This window comes from Marmota marmota, unplaced genomic scaffold, assembly GCF_001458135.2.
Source record: "Marmota marmota marmota unplaced genomic scaffold, marMar, whole genome shotgun sequence".
NCBI lineage: Eukaryota > Metazoa > Chordata > Mammalia > Rodentia > Sciuridae > Marmota > Marmota marmota.
Genome location: NW_025999941.1, coordinates 12,029,528 through 12,044,907, shown reverse-complemented (window position 1 = coordinate 12,044,907; position 15,380 = coordinate 12,029,528).

Genomic DNA, 15,380 nt, shown 5'->3' with positions numbered 1-15,380 from the left:
GTTATCGCTAAGTACAACTATACAAAGCAGAAAAAGAGACAGGCTACCTATGACAATCTCCATTTTGGTTGAATATGGCAGCAAAAAAAAGAAGTTGTTAAGTGCTAATAGAATATTTACTGGTATATTCCCACCTGAATGGAAAATCAAAATGAGTTTCATGTTTTATTGGATTTACATTATTTGTGTCAGTATCTAGATGTTCCTATATACTGGAAAGTTTACCTACAATTATATTTTAATTTTTAAAAATTATAATTCCAATATTAGTGCTAGTATTTATAAATAGGATTGCTTTCTGGGAAACTAAAGAGTGATTCCTAAACCAGTAACTAAGCAAAACACAAAGCTGCCAAAGTGCTTTTTGGAAGCTTTGTGTATTTTAATATTTTTAAGCTTTTAATATTTTTCTAGTGAGTGTTTATAATTTAGCCTTAAAGGAATTAATGCAAGCCTTGGAAAAAAGCTAAAAAAAAAAAAAAAAGAAAGAAAGAAAGAAAGAAACCAAAAACCTGATGGAGATAAAAAAAAAAGTGGGGTAAAGAAGTGTGGGAGAGAAAAACTAAAAAATGTAACAATTCGGTAGTAAGTAATTTAATTCTAATCCCATATCAGGAGAATAGCAAATTCCCTAAGCAATATTACAAAGAGATTAATTTTTTTTCCGTAGAATTCTGAGCCCTATTTTTAATAGAACCATTTTATTATCTAAATATAGCTACCATTAATTTTAATTTAGCTGAGTGCATTATCCGTAATTATCCATTTGAAAGATTATCTGTAGTCTCCCGTCTTTACTATGAAAACTGTCAGACCAACAGAGAAAGAGTAGGGCTGTGTGAAGACAGAATTAGCCACGTAGAGCAGTGTCAACGGTGGTGCCTTTTCAACCGCGCCCTCCAGCCACTGCAGCAAAACATGAATGGTTTGGATTTCCTGGGCTCTGAATTATATTTTTAAATAATCCTGTTTTGTGCTTTAGATACACAGAAAAAAGCTAGTTGATAACAACAGGAGCCAAAACCAGATAAGATCTATATATTATGTGCAAATGCTACATCTTGGACTATGCAATCTCATCCGAAGTTCATAGCTGTTATGTACAGACTGATTCATTCTCCAAGATGCATCACCTCCTCCAAGAAAGCCTAATTTATACTTCTCAAGGCATTCTTCAGGAAAGCGTAGTTTATCCTGGGCTAACCTTTTCTTGAACAACCTTCAGTAAGTTAATTATTCTCTGCTCTGCTTCTCTGTAAAATAGAGATTAAATTAGCATTTACTTCTTTGGATGGTTGGGAGGGTTATGAGAATTTATATGAATGAGGTGCATAGAGTTGAACTTGACATACATTAGCTTCTCTGTTAATTTTAGCTCTTTCAATTAAAGAGAAAGCAGAGGATAAAAATGCACTGTTGACTGTCCGATCACTTACTTCATAGCACCTGTTATCTACTGGGTCTCAAATGCCTACTTTGGGAAGAATAAAGAGGGGGCTCCTGGAGAAATGCTTCTAATTAGAAGGTAAAGAAGAAAAAAGAACCAGCAAAAGTGTTCTGGGTGAAAGTGAGAAAGTGCCAATTTTTACAACTGGAGGAAGTTCAAAGAGTTTTAGCTTCAGGGAGGTTGAGGCAGACACTGCAGGTTCTACAGTCAGCACATTAAGATAACTTGCTTCCCCTTGGAGATTATGTTGGCATAAGGTCACAATAATAAAATATTAACAGACCCCAAATCTCAGGTTAAATTTGATTGATTAGTATAAAATTTCATCCCGGAAGAGTAGCAAACGTATCACCATACAGCATCAATACGGCTAGACTATAATTAGATAGAGCTGAAGACTATTTTAAAAATGGTTTCATAGGGTGAGATGGCTAAACAGAGGCACTCAGGGTTCACCTGTTCTGGCACAAAGTATAACCAAAACAACAGATGTATAGCTGCAAACTGAGGTGAGGGACTGTGGAAAATACTGGAAATTAAGAGGTGAAAAATAGAAACCATGTAAGATCCAGAGACCAGCACCCTAAGAGAAACAAAATATATCAGCACCTTCACCCTGGCTCCACAGCCAGGAACGGGAGAATCTCCTCTATGTAGGAGTAAAGGTGAGAGGAGAGTCCCAACACACTATCTGTATGGATAGTGGCTATCCTAGCTATTGGAAAGCTTCACAAACCTTTTAAGGTTGAAGCCTAAGGAATTAAGAACCTAAAATCTTCACAGTAGCCTGGCTTTGGAAAAAGAATTCATATCCTCTCCCCGTGGATGCCCAGGGTGCTATAACCCTTTGCCATCTTGAGCAGGGACCTGTTAACTGAATGGACGGGTCTATGGTGCAGAAATGCCTGCCTGTTCCAATCTCAGGGACCCCTCAGACATCCCACTGAACTGCCTCATGGGTAACTGCCTCAAACTTTCTAAAAAAGACATGTGTTGGGGATCTCCAGAAAAACATAAGCATAGGCATATTAGATTGACTTAGAGGGTCGGAGGCTGGATAGTTCCACAATGGCCATCTGCAGGATGGAGAGCCAAAGAAACCAGTAGCCACCCAGTCCAAGAAGCTGAAGCCTCAGAACAAGAGGAATCAGTGATGGAAACTCCGGGAGGATCACTGGTGAGAGTTCCCATTGGCAAAGGGAAAGAGCTGCAGTTAGCTGTTCCTGAGCCATGGTGGCGGCCGCGCATGGACCTACTTAAGAAGCCTCCAGCTTGTTCTCTCCAGGCCCCCTGTTTATTGGACCCTGCTGTTCACATTCAGCACAGGTCTCCCCACTCAGTTTGCTGATCCATCTGCTAGTCTTTGGGGAAACAACCTCATGGCCCCATTCAGAAGTCTCTTGATCCTAGGTATTTCTCAATGTAATCAAGTTGACAATCCAGATAAACCATCATAAGACCCTATGGAGTTCTATAAACTTTTGGTAAAAACATTTCTATTTATTTATATTTTATCCACGCATATTAATCATATATTAATGATATTTCCACACATGCACATAACACACATTGATCTATCCTTACCTCCATCCCCTGGCACCTTTCTCAGTCCCTGGAAAGCACTATTCTACCTTCAGGTCAACTTTTTAACAATTTTTTACTTTTTACATATGAGAGAGAACATGTGATACCTGTCTTTTTTGTGTGTGGGGGGGTGGAAGGTCTGGCTTATTTACTTAATGTAACGTCCTTCAGTTCCATCCATTTTGCTGCAAATGACATAATTTCATTCTCTTTTTGTGCCCAAATCATACTCCATTGTATTTTTATGCATATTTTCTTTATCCATTCATCTGCTACTGGGTACCTAGGCCGACTCCATATCTTAGTTATTGTGAATAGTGCTGCATAGAGGGACCTCTTTTATATGCTGACTTTATTTCCTTTAGCGTGGATTGGCTGAATTATATGATTGATCTATTTTCAGTTTTTGAGGAATCTCCGTGTTCTTTTCTATAGTGGCTGTTCTCAATTACGTTGTCCCCAACAGTATCTAAGAGTTCCTTTTTCTCTACATCCTCACAGAACTTGCTATTTTTGCTTTTTGTTAATAGCCATGCTAACCATGGGGAGATGCTTTCTCATGGTAGTTTTGATTCACATTTTCCTGATGGCTAGTTGATATTGAGAATTTTATCTATATTTATTGGCCTTCATATTACTTTTTAAAAAATGTTCAGATCCTTTGCTCAATTTTCAAATTTATTTGTTTATTTGTTTTGTTTTTGTTTGTTCTTGTTTAGTTTTTTTTAAAGTTCTTAATGTATTCTGTATATTAATCCTCTTTCAGAGAAATAATTGGTAAACATTTTTTTCTCATTTTGTAGGTTTTCTCTCTTTTGACTGTTTACTTTGCTATACAGAAGCTTTTTAGTTTGATACAATGCTCTTTGCCAATTTTTAATTTTGTATTTTGTGCTTCTAGAATTCTATCCAGAAAATCATTGACTGTACTGCTATGTTGAATAGTATTTAATTGTTTAAAATTCAGATTTCCCTCCAATTGTTTTTCAATGTATTACTTCTTTTATGGTTTTTCCTGAAGGTTAGGTGAAATAAAAACATTAGAAGCATCATACACATCCAGTTTATATATGTTATCAAAGATGTTCCAGTCTAATCTTATTGGAATATTTTCAAATTAAAATGTCATTGCTGCTGGGTGCAATGGCACATGCCTGTAATTCCATCAGCTTGGGAGGCTGAGGCAGGATTGCGAGTTCAAAGCCAGCCTCAGCAAAAGCAAGGTGCTAAGCAACTCAGTGAGATCCTGTCTCTAAATAAAATACAAAATAGGGCTGGGGATGTGGTTCAGTGGTCAAATGCCCCTCAGTTCAATCCCTGGTACCCCCCACCCCCACCCAATGTCATTACTACTCTGAAGTTTATTTTTTACCAAATTTCTTAATTTTGAATCAATGATGGTTAATTTTATCCCCCCCCCCCCATAACTTCCTGATGGCTATCTGGTATAATGGATATCTACCACTTTTGGGAGGTGGCCTTCTTAGTAGCTTCATTCTGAAGATATATCTGGGGTATGAATTTTTTTTATGTATTGTTGAATTTATTTCTACCTAGGATGTGTATACTTTCCAGGCCCCTCAAGGCAAGCATAAGTGACATCAAGGGTTGTGCACCAGCAGTCATGGTCCTCAGGCCACAGGCTGTCAAGGAGACCATTCTCAGGTCCTTCAGGATGAATACAGGAAATGCCTGGGCCTGTGGCAACAACAGCCACAATTCTGGAGACACAAGATGTGAGGAGATCTTCTCCAGGTCCCACAAGATGAACACAGGTGACACTAGGCTCTGTAGCATGGATAACTATGGACTCAAGGTTGTGGAATGTGAGTCCTTCTCTAGGTCCTTTGGGGTAACTGCAAGTGTTCTTGGTGTTTTTAGCATTGGTAACTGCTTTCTGGAGCTATGGAACCCAGATGGGATCTTCTGCAGGTAACAAGGGACAAGTACTAGTGATAATAATGGACTTTTCACACCAGAAGCAATGGTCCACCCCAAGTCCATGGGCTGTAGAGGAAGCCTTCCTTAGGTCCCCTGGGGCATGTGCAAGTGGTGTCTGTGTTTATGGCACTGCTATACTTACTTGCTCTGGAGTTAAAGGACTTGGAGGAAATCTTTCCTAGATCCTAGGGCTCAAGTGGAGGTGGTGCAGGGGTTTGTGGCTTTGACCCATCCTGGAACTTCAGGATGTGGGTGGGAATGTCCCTAGGTCACACAGGGCTAAAAGCTGTCAACAAATCTGGTGGTCATAAAGCTGTGGTGTAGGTAGCCATGGTCCTGCAGCTGCAGTACTTGGATTTGACTTCCCTGGGTCCCCAGAGACAAGCTTCAGTGAAGCTAGGTTTTTTTTTTTTGTCCCAACAGCTACAATCTCCATGTTGTGGTTTGGAAAGGAGGCCTTCCCTAAGTCCCACGAGGTTCCAGGATTTGGGCTGTTGATAGCTGTGCTTTTAGAGCTGTAGGATGCTGTTGAGACCTTCCTCAGGTCCCTAAGTATGGGTACAGGTGATGATGGGCTTTAGGCACCAGAAGCCATAGTCCCAAAGCAACTGGTTGGGCAGAAGACCTTCCCTAGTTCCCACAGGGTGAGTATAAGTAGTTCTGGGGATGGAGTCTTCTGGTAGATGTGTTCCAAAAGCATGAGGACATGACTAGAACTTTTCCGAAATCCTGTTGGCCAGACACAGATAAAGATGGGACTTTGCACCATAGTTGCAGTCTCAATGCTACCAAGCTGGGGAGGAAACATTTCCTAGTTCCCACTACAGAGTGCAGATGATGCCAGGGATTGGGGCACTGGTAGCTGTGTTTCTGGAGCAGTAGAATGTGGCTGGGGCTTTTTTCAGCTCCTGAGGACAGACTCAGGTGAAGCTGGGTGACTGCGACAGTTGCTGCATTCCCAAGGCTATGGATTAGGGAGCAGACACTCCCTAGATCCCACTGCGCAAGTGTGGGTGGGACTTGAGCTTAAGGCATCTACTCTTGAGCTTAAGGCATCTACTCGTCTTGGATCTGTGACGGTGTCTTCACCCTTTGAGTTATCCATCAGTCTAAGGCTTCGGATGGTGTCCAGTACTGGCTGCTGGCCCCTAAGGCAAGATGACATTTAGCAGTCACTGTTATAGCAACTTGATTTCTTGGGTTGGTGGAAAAACGATATGAACTCCCTCTTTGGAGCAGAACAGTTTCTCTTAGACAAACTAGCTTCTCAAAATGGATTACTAAGAGGACTATGGAATCCTACTGCAAATAGGACTGCTGGTCTGTTGATCTGATTGGATTTTCTAGTACTTTCCCACTTAACTTTTTCCAGTACTGTAGAGTTCCCTCTCAACCAGGAAGCATGGAGCCAAGGTTGAAGTTGCAATCTGCTGTGTTCTTTTCTTTAAGTTGCGTTTCAAACTACACGTGCTGTTTAGGCTTCTCATCACACTGTTGCTGATTTACAGAGTTATCCCTCAATCACTCTTCTTAAAATACAGTTTTTTCTTTGTTGCCTGTCGCCTCTTCCCTGTCATAGGTCATCCACAAGCCTCCTTTATTCAGTTATCTTGCAAACGTTTTTTTAAACTGCAGCAATTTGGGACCCAGTCAATTTCATTGTGATGCGCGCTCTCCACTTGCCGGCAGTCTGGCTGGGCACAAAATCACGAGCCACTCAAACAGGAACAAACTTTATTTTGAAACTCCGGCCAATGCCCTGTATGCTCCCGGGAAATCTGCCGACCCACACACAGGCGGCGTTCTCCCGGACACACACCAACAGGAAATCCCTCCTCCGGAATTCCCTCCTACCGCACTTCCCCAATCAATAGGAACTCTCTAGGAGTCCGAAGCAGGCCAAGGTGGACAGCAGGGGTCTAATATCCATTTGAATGCAGATCTTAACATAATCATATCATCTCAATGGCTTGCTGGTGTCACCTTTCAACCAAAAATGCCATGCGTCATTACTACTTGGCTATGGCTCTTAGCACCACTATAGACACCTTTTCTTACCTTGAAAAGACAGATTTGCTTTAGTGAATGAATGGAGACCTGCATCAAAGAGTCAGTAGCAGCAGTGATGGTAGCAGGCAGTATATGTGGTACTCAGGGCAAGAGTGTAGGTGTATATGGAAATAGTTCCCCCTGAGATTGAGCCTTCAAAGTTAGGTGTGGACTAGCTGCAATATTTGAGAGAACAAAGCTATACAGATACCCACTGGACCACTGGGTTCAAGTGACTACAGGAAACTGAAAGAAATTTACAGTAAGCATTCAGTTTACCTCCTAAAAATGAAGATAGAAAGTTCTAGATTTACTGGTTTTAATGCATAACCAGGCAACATCAGGAATAAACTAATAGTTGGAGATGATGAATTCATTACTCATTGCAACAGGTAGAAAACATACCATTGGGAAACCACAGACATCTCAGTAAGAAGTTGTTAGAAATTAGGATTTGGGCTTATGTCAGCTGATTTAGGAGAGGTTTTAGGGAAGCAGGGCTTTTTTCTGGATTAGGTCCAGACTGTAAGCAGGGATAATTCAGCAACTGGAAATATTAATAAATCTTATGCGTAAATCAAGAGGAATGAAATAAGGCTTAGCTATATTAGTGAAAAGCAGTATTCATTCATATTAGCCAGGACAGGGAAGTGTTTGTTCATTCTTGTGATCTGGAGAGCATTCATATTTTTCTCTGTGTTCAGACATGATCACGGAGTGGTCTGATGTCGTGAGCCATGCATGGGCTGTGTGCGTGAGCTATGCACATTTGATCATATGAGGGGACTGGTCTGGCGTTCCACGCTGACTGGGCTGTGCCACACAAGTGTGCCTTTCCTCTCGCTCTGCCTGTGATCCCACACAGCACCTGAGATGGGTGTGGCTTGCCAAGTTGTCTATCAATCTGCTGACCTCAAGACATCACCAAGCAAGACTCCACCTTTCGAAACCCTATCCCTTGCCTTATTTTGAGTGGACTACTCTATCAAATGTCTTTTCTCCCAATAAATAGGGGGGTTCCGGGTGTGCTCTCTCTCTTGCTCCTTCCAGTGCTCTCCAGCATGGAGCTGACCCTTGGGGTCACAAGTCAGTCCCAAACTCAAAACTCATGTTCTTGGTTTCTTCTCCGTTTCTCAGTTTATTGCTGCAGCCAGCTCCTTTGTACCCAGCTCATCTCACCAACCAGGCCAGCTGGTGACAGTCTTATTTTGTCTTGACCTATAAGGGTCACAGAATGGCATTGTCTAATGTTGGTATTCTGTGAATTTGTTCATGTTCAACAATAACAGCAACAACAATAACAAAACACCAAGACCTAGTTATGAGTGCCAAGCCAACTCCCAGATGTCTTTTCCCAGGTGACAACATGAAGGAAAGCAGTTACACTCTCATTTCAACAGTTTCAAACATGGTAGGTATTCATTGGCAATAGTCGTAATGGTAGCAACCAAGTAGAATCCTTAATAAAAATGTTGGGTCTGAGGAAAAATGCAAATAAGGAATCACTTCAGAAGTGGTTTGGAGAGACTTCATTCCCTGGAAATACAGGATTTCTCTTTGTAAGCAGGTGGGGTCTCTGAAAATTTAGACTTGACTATTAAGAGTTAAGAAGAAGAAAAGGGTGTTAAGGCCCGTGACACTTAGATTGCATATATGGACATTAGATCCTTTAGAGAATATTACAGAACCTTTCTTTCATATTAATTTTTTCATATATAGCTAAAACTTTAAAAAATATTTGCTATTTCTTTTAAAGAATTGCAAGATGTATGATGACAACATAGTAGACATCTACTTTTAGTGGCCCAATATCCACTCTTTCCTCCTTACAAGATTCTTAGAAGTTCCTTTGGGAAACATTTCCTTCCCATTCCCAGCCAGTCAATATATCTCATCTCTTTCATTGCAATGATTGGTGTAAGAATGGACACTTAATCCAGCCTTAAGCCAATGAGGATGCATATTCATCTGACCATAGAGATTCATTCAGAGGTGGGCATATGAATTAAATTGATTCAAATGAAGGTGAACTTCAGGATTTTGGCTTAAAATGGTCTATTTGGTGATATTAAGATATGAGATTCAGAATGATATAGCCATTTATTAACCTAGAGATTCAGTCTAAGGACTGAGTCAATGTACAGGAAGCTGTATGGAGAAGAAAATTCTGACAATGCTTTTCCTCCTCTGGTTACAACTGGATCTTGCCTCTGATATTAAGAAATCATTACTAACTCCAAAATCAGAAAATTTCCCTCCTATTTTCTCTTCTAAGAGTTTTATGGGTTTATAAAACTTATAAAGCTTATATTAGCCTTAAAGTCTTTAGTCCATCTTTAATTAACTCATATATAAATTTGAAAAGTAAAATAAGGGGCCAACATCATTCTTTTACATGTGGATATCCAGTTTTCTACGGCTAACACTAAGTGGTTTTAGGTTAGGAATAGTTACATAAGAAAAATGTTATTTAGATAGCCACCTTAACTTTTTCTGACAAAATTTAAACATTTATGTCATTTGAAAGCAAGTGGTATTAATATCTAATCAATGTTCATTTGAAAGCAAATAGTATTAATATCTAATTAATGTAATCTTTTTCAAAAATGCATTTTGCAAATAGGTTCATTTTTATGAACCTAAATATTTGTTATACAAAACTACTTTTTGAAAGAAAGTATATCTAAATATCCAACTTCCGGAACATTTTTTTTTCCTTGAAAAAACCATCAGGAAGTAGCTAAATTTGGGGATTTTAAGCTTATGCATGAATTTTTAAGAACTTGATCACCTAAAGGTACAGGTAGGAAATAGTCACCACAGAATCTCACAGTCCAGGGAGGATAAAAAGCAAGTGAAGGAGAAAACCTCAAAAAGGGAAGTCTCATGGGCTGTGGCTCAGTGGGAGAGCGCTTCTCTAGCACACGGGAGGCACTGGATTCCATCCTCAGCACCACATAAAAATAAATAAAATAAAGATATTGTGTCCATATACAACTAAAAATATTTTTTAAAGGGGGGAAGCCTCAAAAACTCCCCCGTATCGCCCTTTTTTGGAAAAAGAAGACATCCCTACTCTGAAATCAAAGGCAAATGAATGACCAGGTTATCACTAATTTTTTTTCAATAATAACTTAAAGCTGAAAAGTAGATGCAGTTTCAAAATTATTCAAAAACTCAGCACTAATATAATTTGTGAAGTTATTCCATCTATGGAAAAAGTAAAATAACCCTTCATGTATCAAACATTTCCAGCAGAAGAAATTCTGATAATCAAATCAAGGTTTTATCGAATTCTTCTGATGTCAAATAATTCAATTAGGAACTAAAGGCAAAACATAAACTACAACTATATGTGGTCAATAAAATATATTGTTTTATTCTTTGTTGAAAAAATAATTTATCTTGTCAAATTGACAATCATACTCATCTAAGTAGAACTGGATTACTGACTCTGCCACCTTTGAAACCTGTTTCTAATCTTTTCCTCTTTAAATACCATCCAATATACTTTAATAATATTAATATACCACAAAATTACTTTCTTTGTAGAACAAAGACAAGCACTTAAAGCTTGTAAAGTGACTAATTCTTAATGTTGTCAAATGAAGTTAAGCAATTTAATACAATTACTAAATGTACTTTTTAAAAATCGTAGCAATTAAAGAAACTTTCACTGTCTTTGTTAATGTATATAAATAACTTGTTTTAAGCCAAGTTGTTTGGACAGGCTGGTATATTTTTTTTTCCAGAATTCTGGTAGACATTGTTGAAGTTCTAGTCAAATCCAAGTTTTCATTCAGAGCTAGCATTCAGCCAAATTAAACAAGAACATTCACTATTGTAAAACTGGATCTGCACCCATGTCTGACTTGGAGTTCATATTGTTATTTATTCTCATACTGCTTTATAGCACTGTCAGTGTCAAGGATAGCTCTCATCATAGGCAGAATAATGTTGATCTGAGTTGCAAAACTTTCAGATTTGACCATTACTTGACACTTGCTAATGAAAATACAACTCTAAATCTCCTGAACTTGTTAGAAGATAGGAGGGTTAAGAGATGTTGTTTGGCTTTGGAAGTGAAGACAGTGAAGCAAATAATCCTATTCCCTTCCAGCCTTAAATTGAATAAACAAGTGATGCAAAACAAAAACATCTAAGTAATTACTGATACATTGTGATTAGTCATTTTCAACTGGGTAACAAATTTTTCCATGAACAAATTGAGGTTGTAAATTTACCCTTTTATCTTAATGTGTTTTCAATTGCTTTCTTTTCAATTTTTTTTTGTTAACACCTATAGCCTATGGTTGCCTTTTAAGAATCTATTCATCCTTCACCTCCTTTTTTCCTTTCTCCCTCATTCAATTACTATTTGTTATATCAAGTACCAGTTTGAACTAGTATGCTGGGCACCAAGGATTCAATAGTGACCATAAATAGACAATAAATTTTGAAATCTATAGTCAAAGAGAGGTGACTAACATTACGGCACACAAATAAAAATTAAATAATGATTTCAATGATGCTTTTTGCTGAGATGTTATTAAAATCTGTATTGGGGATCTCATCAAATCAGAGAGAGTAAAGAAGGAAGACCCCTTGCTCTAACCTCTATCGGATAAGTTGCCATTAACCACGGAAAGAAGTGAGAAGAAGTAATCAATGGAAAAGAATAGCACAAAGTCCTTGTGGTAGAAGAGAACATGTTGACCCCGAAGAACTGAAAAAAACCAAAATTCTCCCAATATGCCAAAATGCAGGGGCAGGGGGCTGGAGAGGAAGGGAAAGGCTAGATCTTACAGAGTCCAACAGGTTCTGTAGTCACAAAAGGGCTAGAAATGGGGGACTGATGTGACTGGATTTGCATTTTATAAAAATAACTTTGACAGCAACATGGAGGATGATTTGAAAGGAGACCAGCACAGTGTGACTCAGGAGGCCATTATCGTTTGAGGAAGAGAAGATCATAGATAAATCAGCACACAGAACACAGTAGAGGGAAGATGAAAAATTTGAGAAATATTTAGATAAAATAGATATGTCTGGATGATGGATACAGGGATATATTAGCTATTTATTACTATGTTAAAATGATCCCCAATCTTTGCAGTTTACAATTAATATTGATCTAATTTTACCTGTGGGTCAGGAATCAAGGTGCAACTTAGATGTATGCCTCTGACTCAGAGGTAGTCACAGGGCTACCATCAAAGTGTTGACTAGGGATATAATCGCATTGAGGCTGATTGTCAGATGCAGGCTTGATTGGTGAAGGATTCACTTTCAAGCCTACTCGTGTGGCTGTTGGCAGGCCTTGTATCTTATTGACTATTGGCTGCAGACATCAGTTCTTCGCCATGTGGGCCTCTCCAAGGAGCCACTTGTAACATAGCAGCTTATTTCCCTCAGAGTGAAGGCAGAGAAAGCAAGTGAGGGGGAGTGGGGGGGTGAGAGGGAGAGAGGGAGAAGGAGAAGGAGAAGGAGAAGAAGAGAGAGGAGGATGGTAGAAGGGGGAGGAGGAGGAGGAGAGAGGAAAAGAGAGAGAGAGAATCAGAACAAAGGAGTGAAGGAAGCCAAACAAGAAGTCAATCTTTTTGTAGTCTATCTGGGAAAGGACATCTCAGTATTTTTGTCGTATTGTACTCATTAGAAGTGAGTCATTTAGACCAAAAAGTGAAGAAGATTACACACAGGGCCACACATACCAGAAAATGGGACCACTGAAGGCCATTCTGGAGACTGTCTACCAGGGGGAACCAGGAATCAGGAGGTACTGTGGTGTTCATCAAAGAGATTGGAAAGGATAGAAAAGGACCAGATTTGGAGACAAGTTTTATTTTGGGCATGATGAGTATGAAAGGACAAGATGCCTTTCATTAAATCAACAAATATGCACTTATAAAATACCTACTATATACTATATTTGCCATGTGGGCCTCTCCAAGGAGCCACTTGTAACATAGCAGCTTAGGCAGTATTCTAGGGATGGACTATAGCAATGACCCCTGAATAGTTCTTCCCCTCATGACATTTGCTTTTTAATTGTTGAAGACAGATGACATACATATTAATTCATTAGTTAGTTCAGATAATCACAAGAAGCATATAGAGAATAACATAGGGCAAAATGTGGGTTTCATATCAGCTATAGGTATCAACATATTTTAGGGTTTCAAGAGGATAATTTGAAGACTGAAGTCCTATAGATTCCTCTGGTACTCTCAATGTATTTTGTTGTCTTCCCTATAGCATTTATGAAAAGCTGATTTATATTATAATGCAAGTAGAGTATAGGAACAGTGGTCCACAAAAGTGTCCCCTCAAATGGTGTTCATCCATATCAACTCCCTGAGATGTGTAAATTTATTAGAAAAGGGGTAGTTAAAGATATTAGAGAACTTAAATCACACTTTAAGAGATGAGCTTGGATGATACAAGTGGGCTCTACATGCCCTCCCAAGTGTGCCAAAAGACACACACAGAGGGGAGGAGGCATGCGGCCATGGAGGCAGAGGACTGGAGAGATGGAGCCACAAGTCATGGGATGACAATGGCCACCAGAAGCTGCAAGAGGCAAAGAACCAATTTTCTTTTAAAGCCTCCAGGTAGTTTGGCCCTGCTGATGCTTTGGTTTTGGACTCCTGGCCTTCCAAAATATGAAAGAATGAATTCCTCAGTTTGTGGTAATTTCTTATAACCACCAAAGGAATCTAAGATTCACTTCTGAGGTTACTCCCTATCACTATATTCATAGCATTTACTACAAGTCGGAATTATTTGCTTGTTAATTCATTCATTGGCTTCCTTGCCTAATATATACAGCTTCACTGTATAGCCAGCCTCTTAGTATAGTATCTGGTACATATTATGTTCCTAAGAACTGTGTGTTAAATGAATGAATGGATAAATGTTAACCATAGATTAAGTCTTGTAAGACAGAGACCATGTCTTTTATTTATTTATTGGTACTGGGAATTTATCCCAGAGGTGCATTTCCACTGAATCACATCTCCAGCCCTTTTTTACTTTTCAAATTTTGAGATAAGGCCTCAAGTAAGTTGCTTAGGGCCTTGCTAAGTTACTGAGATTGGCCTCAAATTTGTAATCTGCTTGCCTCAGCCTCCTGAGTTGCTGGGATTATAGGTACACCTCACCATACCTGGCAATCATGTCTTTTGATCACAATTCTTAAAGCCTCCAACACAAATTTTGCAAAACAAACAAACAAAAAACTGTTGGTGAACTAGGCTGGAGCTCCAAAAAGTCAGAAACTCTGGATTCCAGGAATGTTATTGGAATTTATAGCTGTGAGATGGTCTCACCGCTATATTATAGTGTGTTCAGAGTGGGTCTGATCTTTATCTGCTCTTAACCTTGAGAAGGAGCAGGCCCTGATTTTAATCATTTTTGAAACCCACACATGATCTACGGAGCTTGGCATATGGTAGAGCCAATAAATATCTGAAGCTTTCAGGTAAAGTAGAATGATATATGGCTTCAGACCCAGCCACAACTGAAACATTGCATCCCTGAGTAAATTCCTAATTAACTCTGAATCTCAATATTCCCAACTCCAAGGAAGTAATCCATACCTACGAACTACCTGACTTAGAACAAGGAGTCCATGAGCTTGTTGTACTTGGTTATTATTAACCCTAGGGCACTAACTCAGCCATAAGTGTAGCATCAGAGGTGAGTTCTCAGCCAGTGCCAGCACTTAATGACCACATGACCTTGGACATAGAGCTGAGCCCCAAACTGGAAATAATATCTTCCACGAAAGAGTGGTTTTGATCTAGAAACTGAATGCAGTAACCGAATAGTTAGCTTAAGACAGAGCTTGTCTCAATGAAAGCTACCATTTTGAGCCAAAAACCTTGGCTTCTGAAAGTCAGCAGTGATCTTGAGTAAACATTGCCAGAGCCTTCTCAGTGAAAGGGTCCAGCAGATCTTATCAGTGTCTCAAGGTACCCAAGCTTGGGAACATGTGAATCAAAGGCCACCTGAGGGTTTCAAGATTCCATGACTGTTTTTTCTCAGTGTTTACAACCCGGAGAGATCAACCCGACGTGACTGATGCTCTGGAGCAGCCCAGTTGCTGGGGTAGTTCTTAACACTAGGTTGCGGCTTCTCTGCTGACACAAGTCACTATCTAACGGGAGCGCGCGGGTCAGCAGCTACACAGTCCACCACTTCTTCCAGTCCTTGCGTTGCCTGGGCAACCTGACAAACACCTCGCAGCAGGGGGTCGGAGAGCAGCCTAGACAACGCAGTGCGCAGGCGCCTGGCGAGGGCCAATGGGCGCCGCCGAGAGGTGGAGCCGCCGGGCCCCGCCCATTTCCGAGGGGACTCG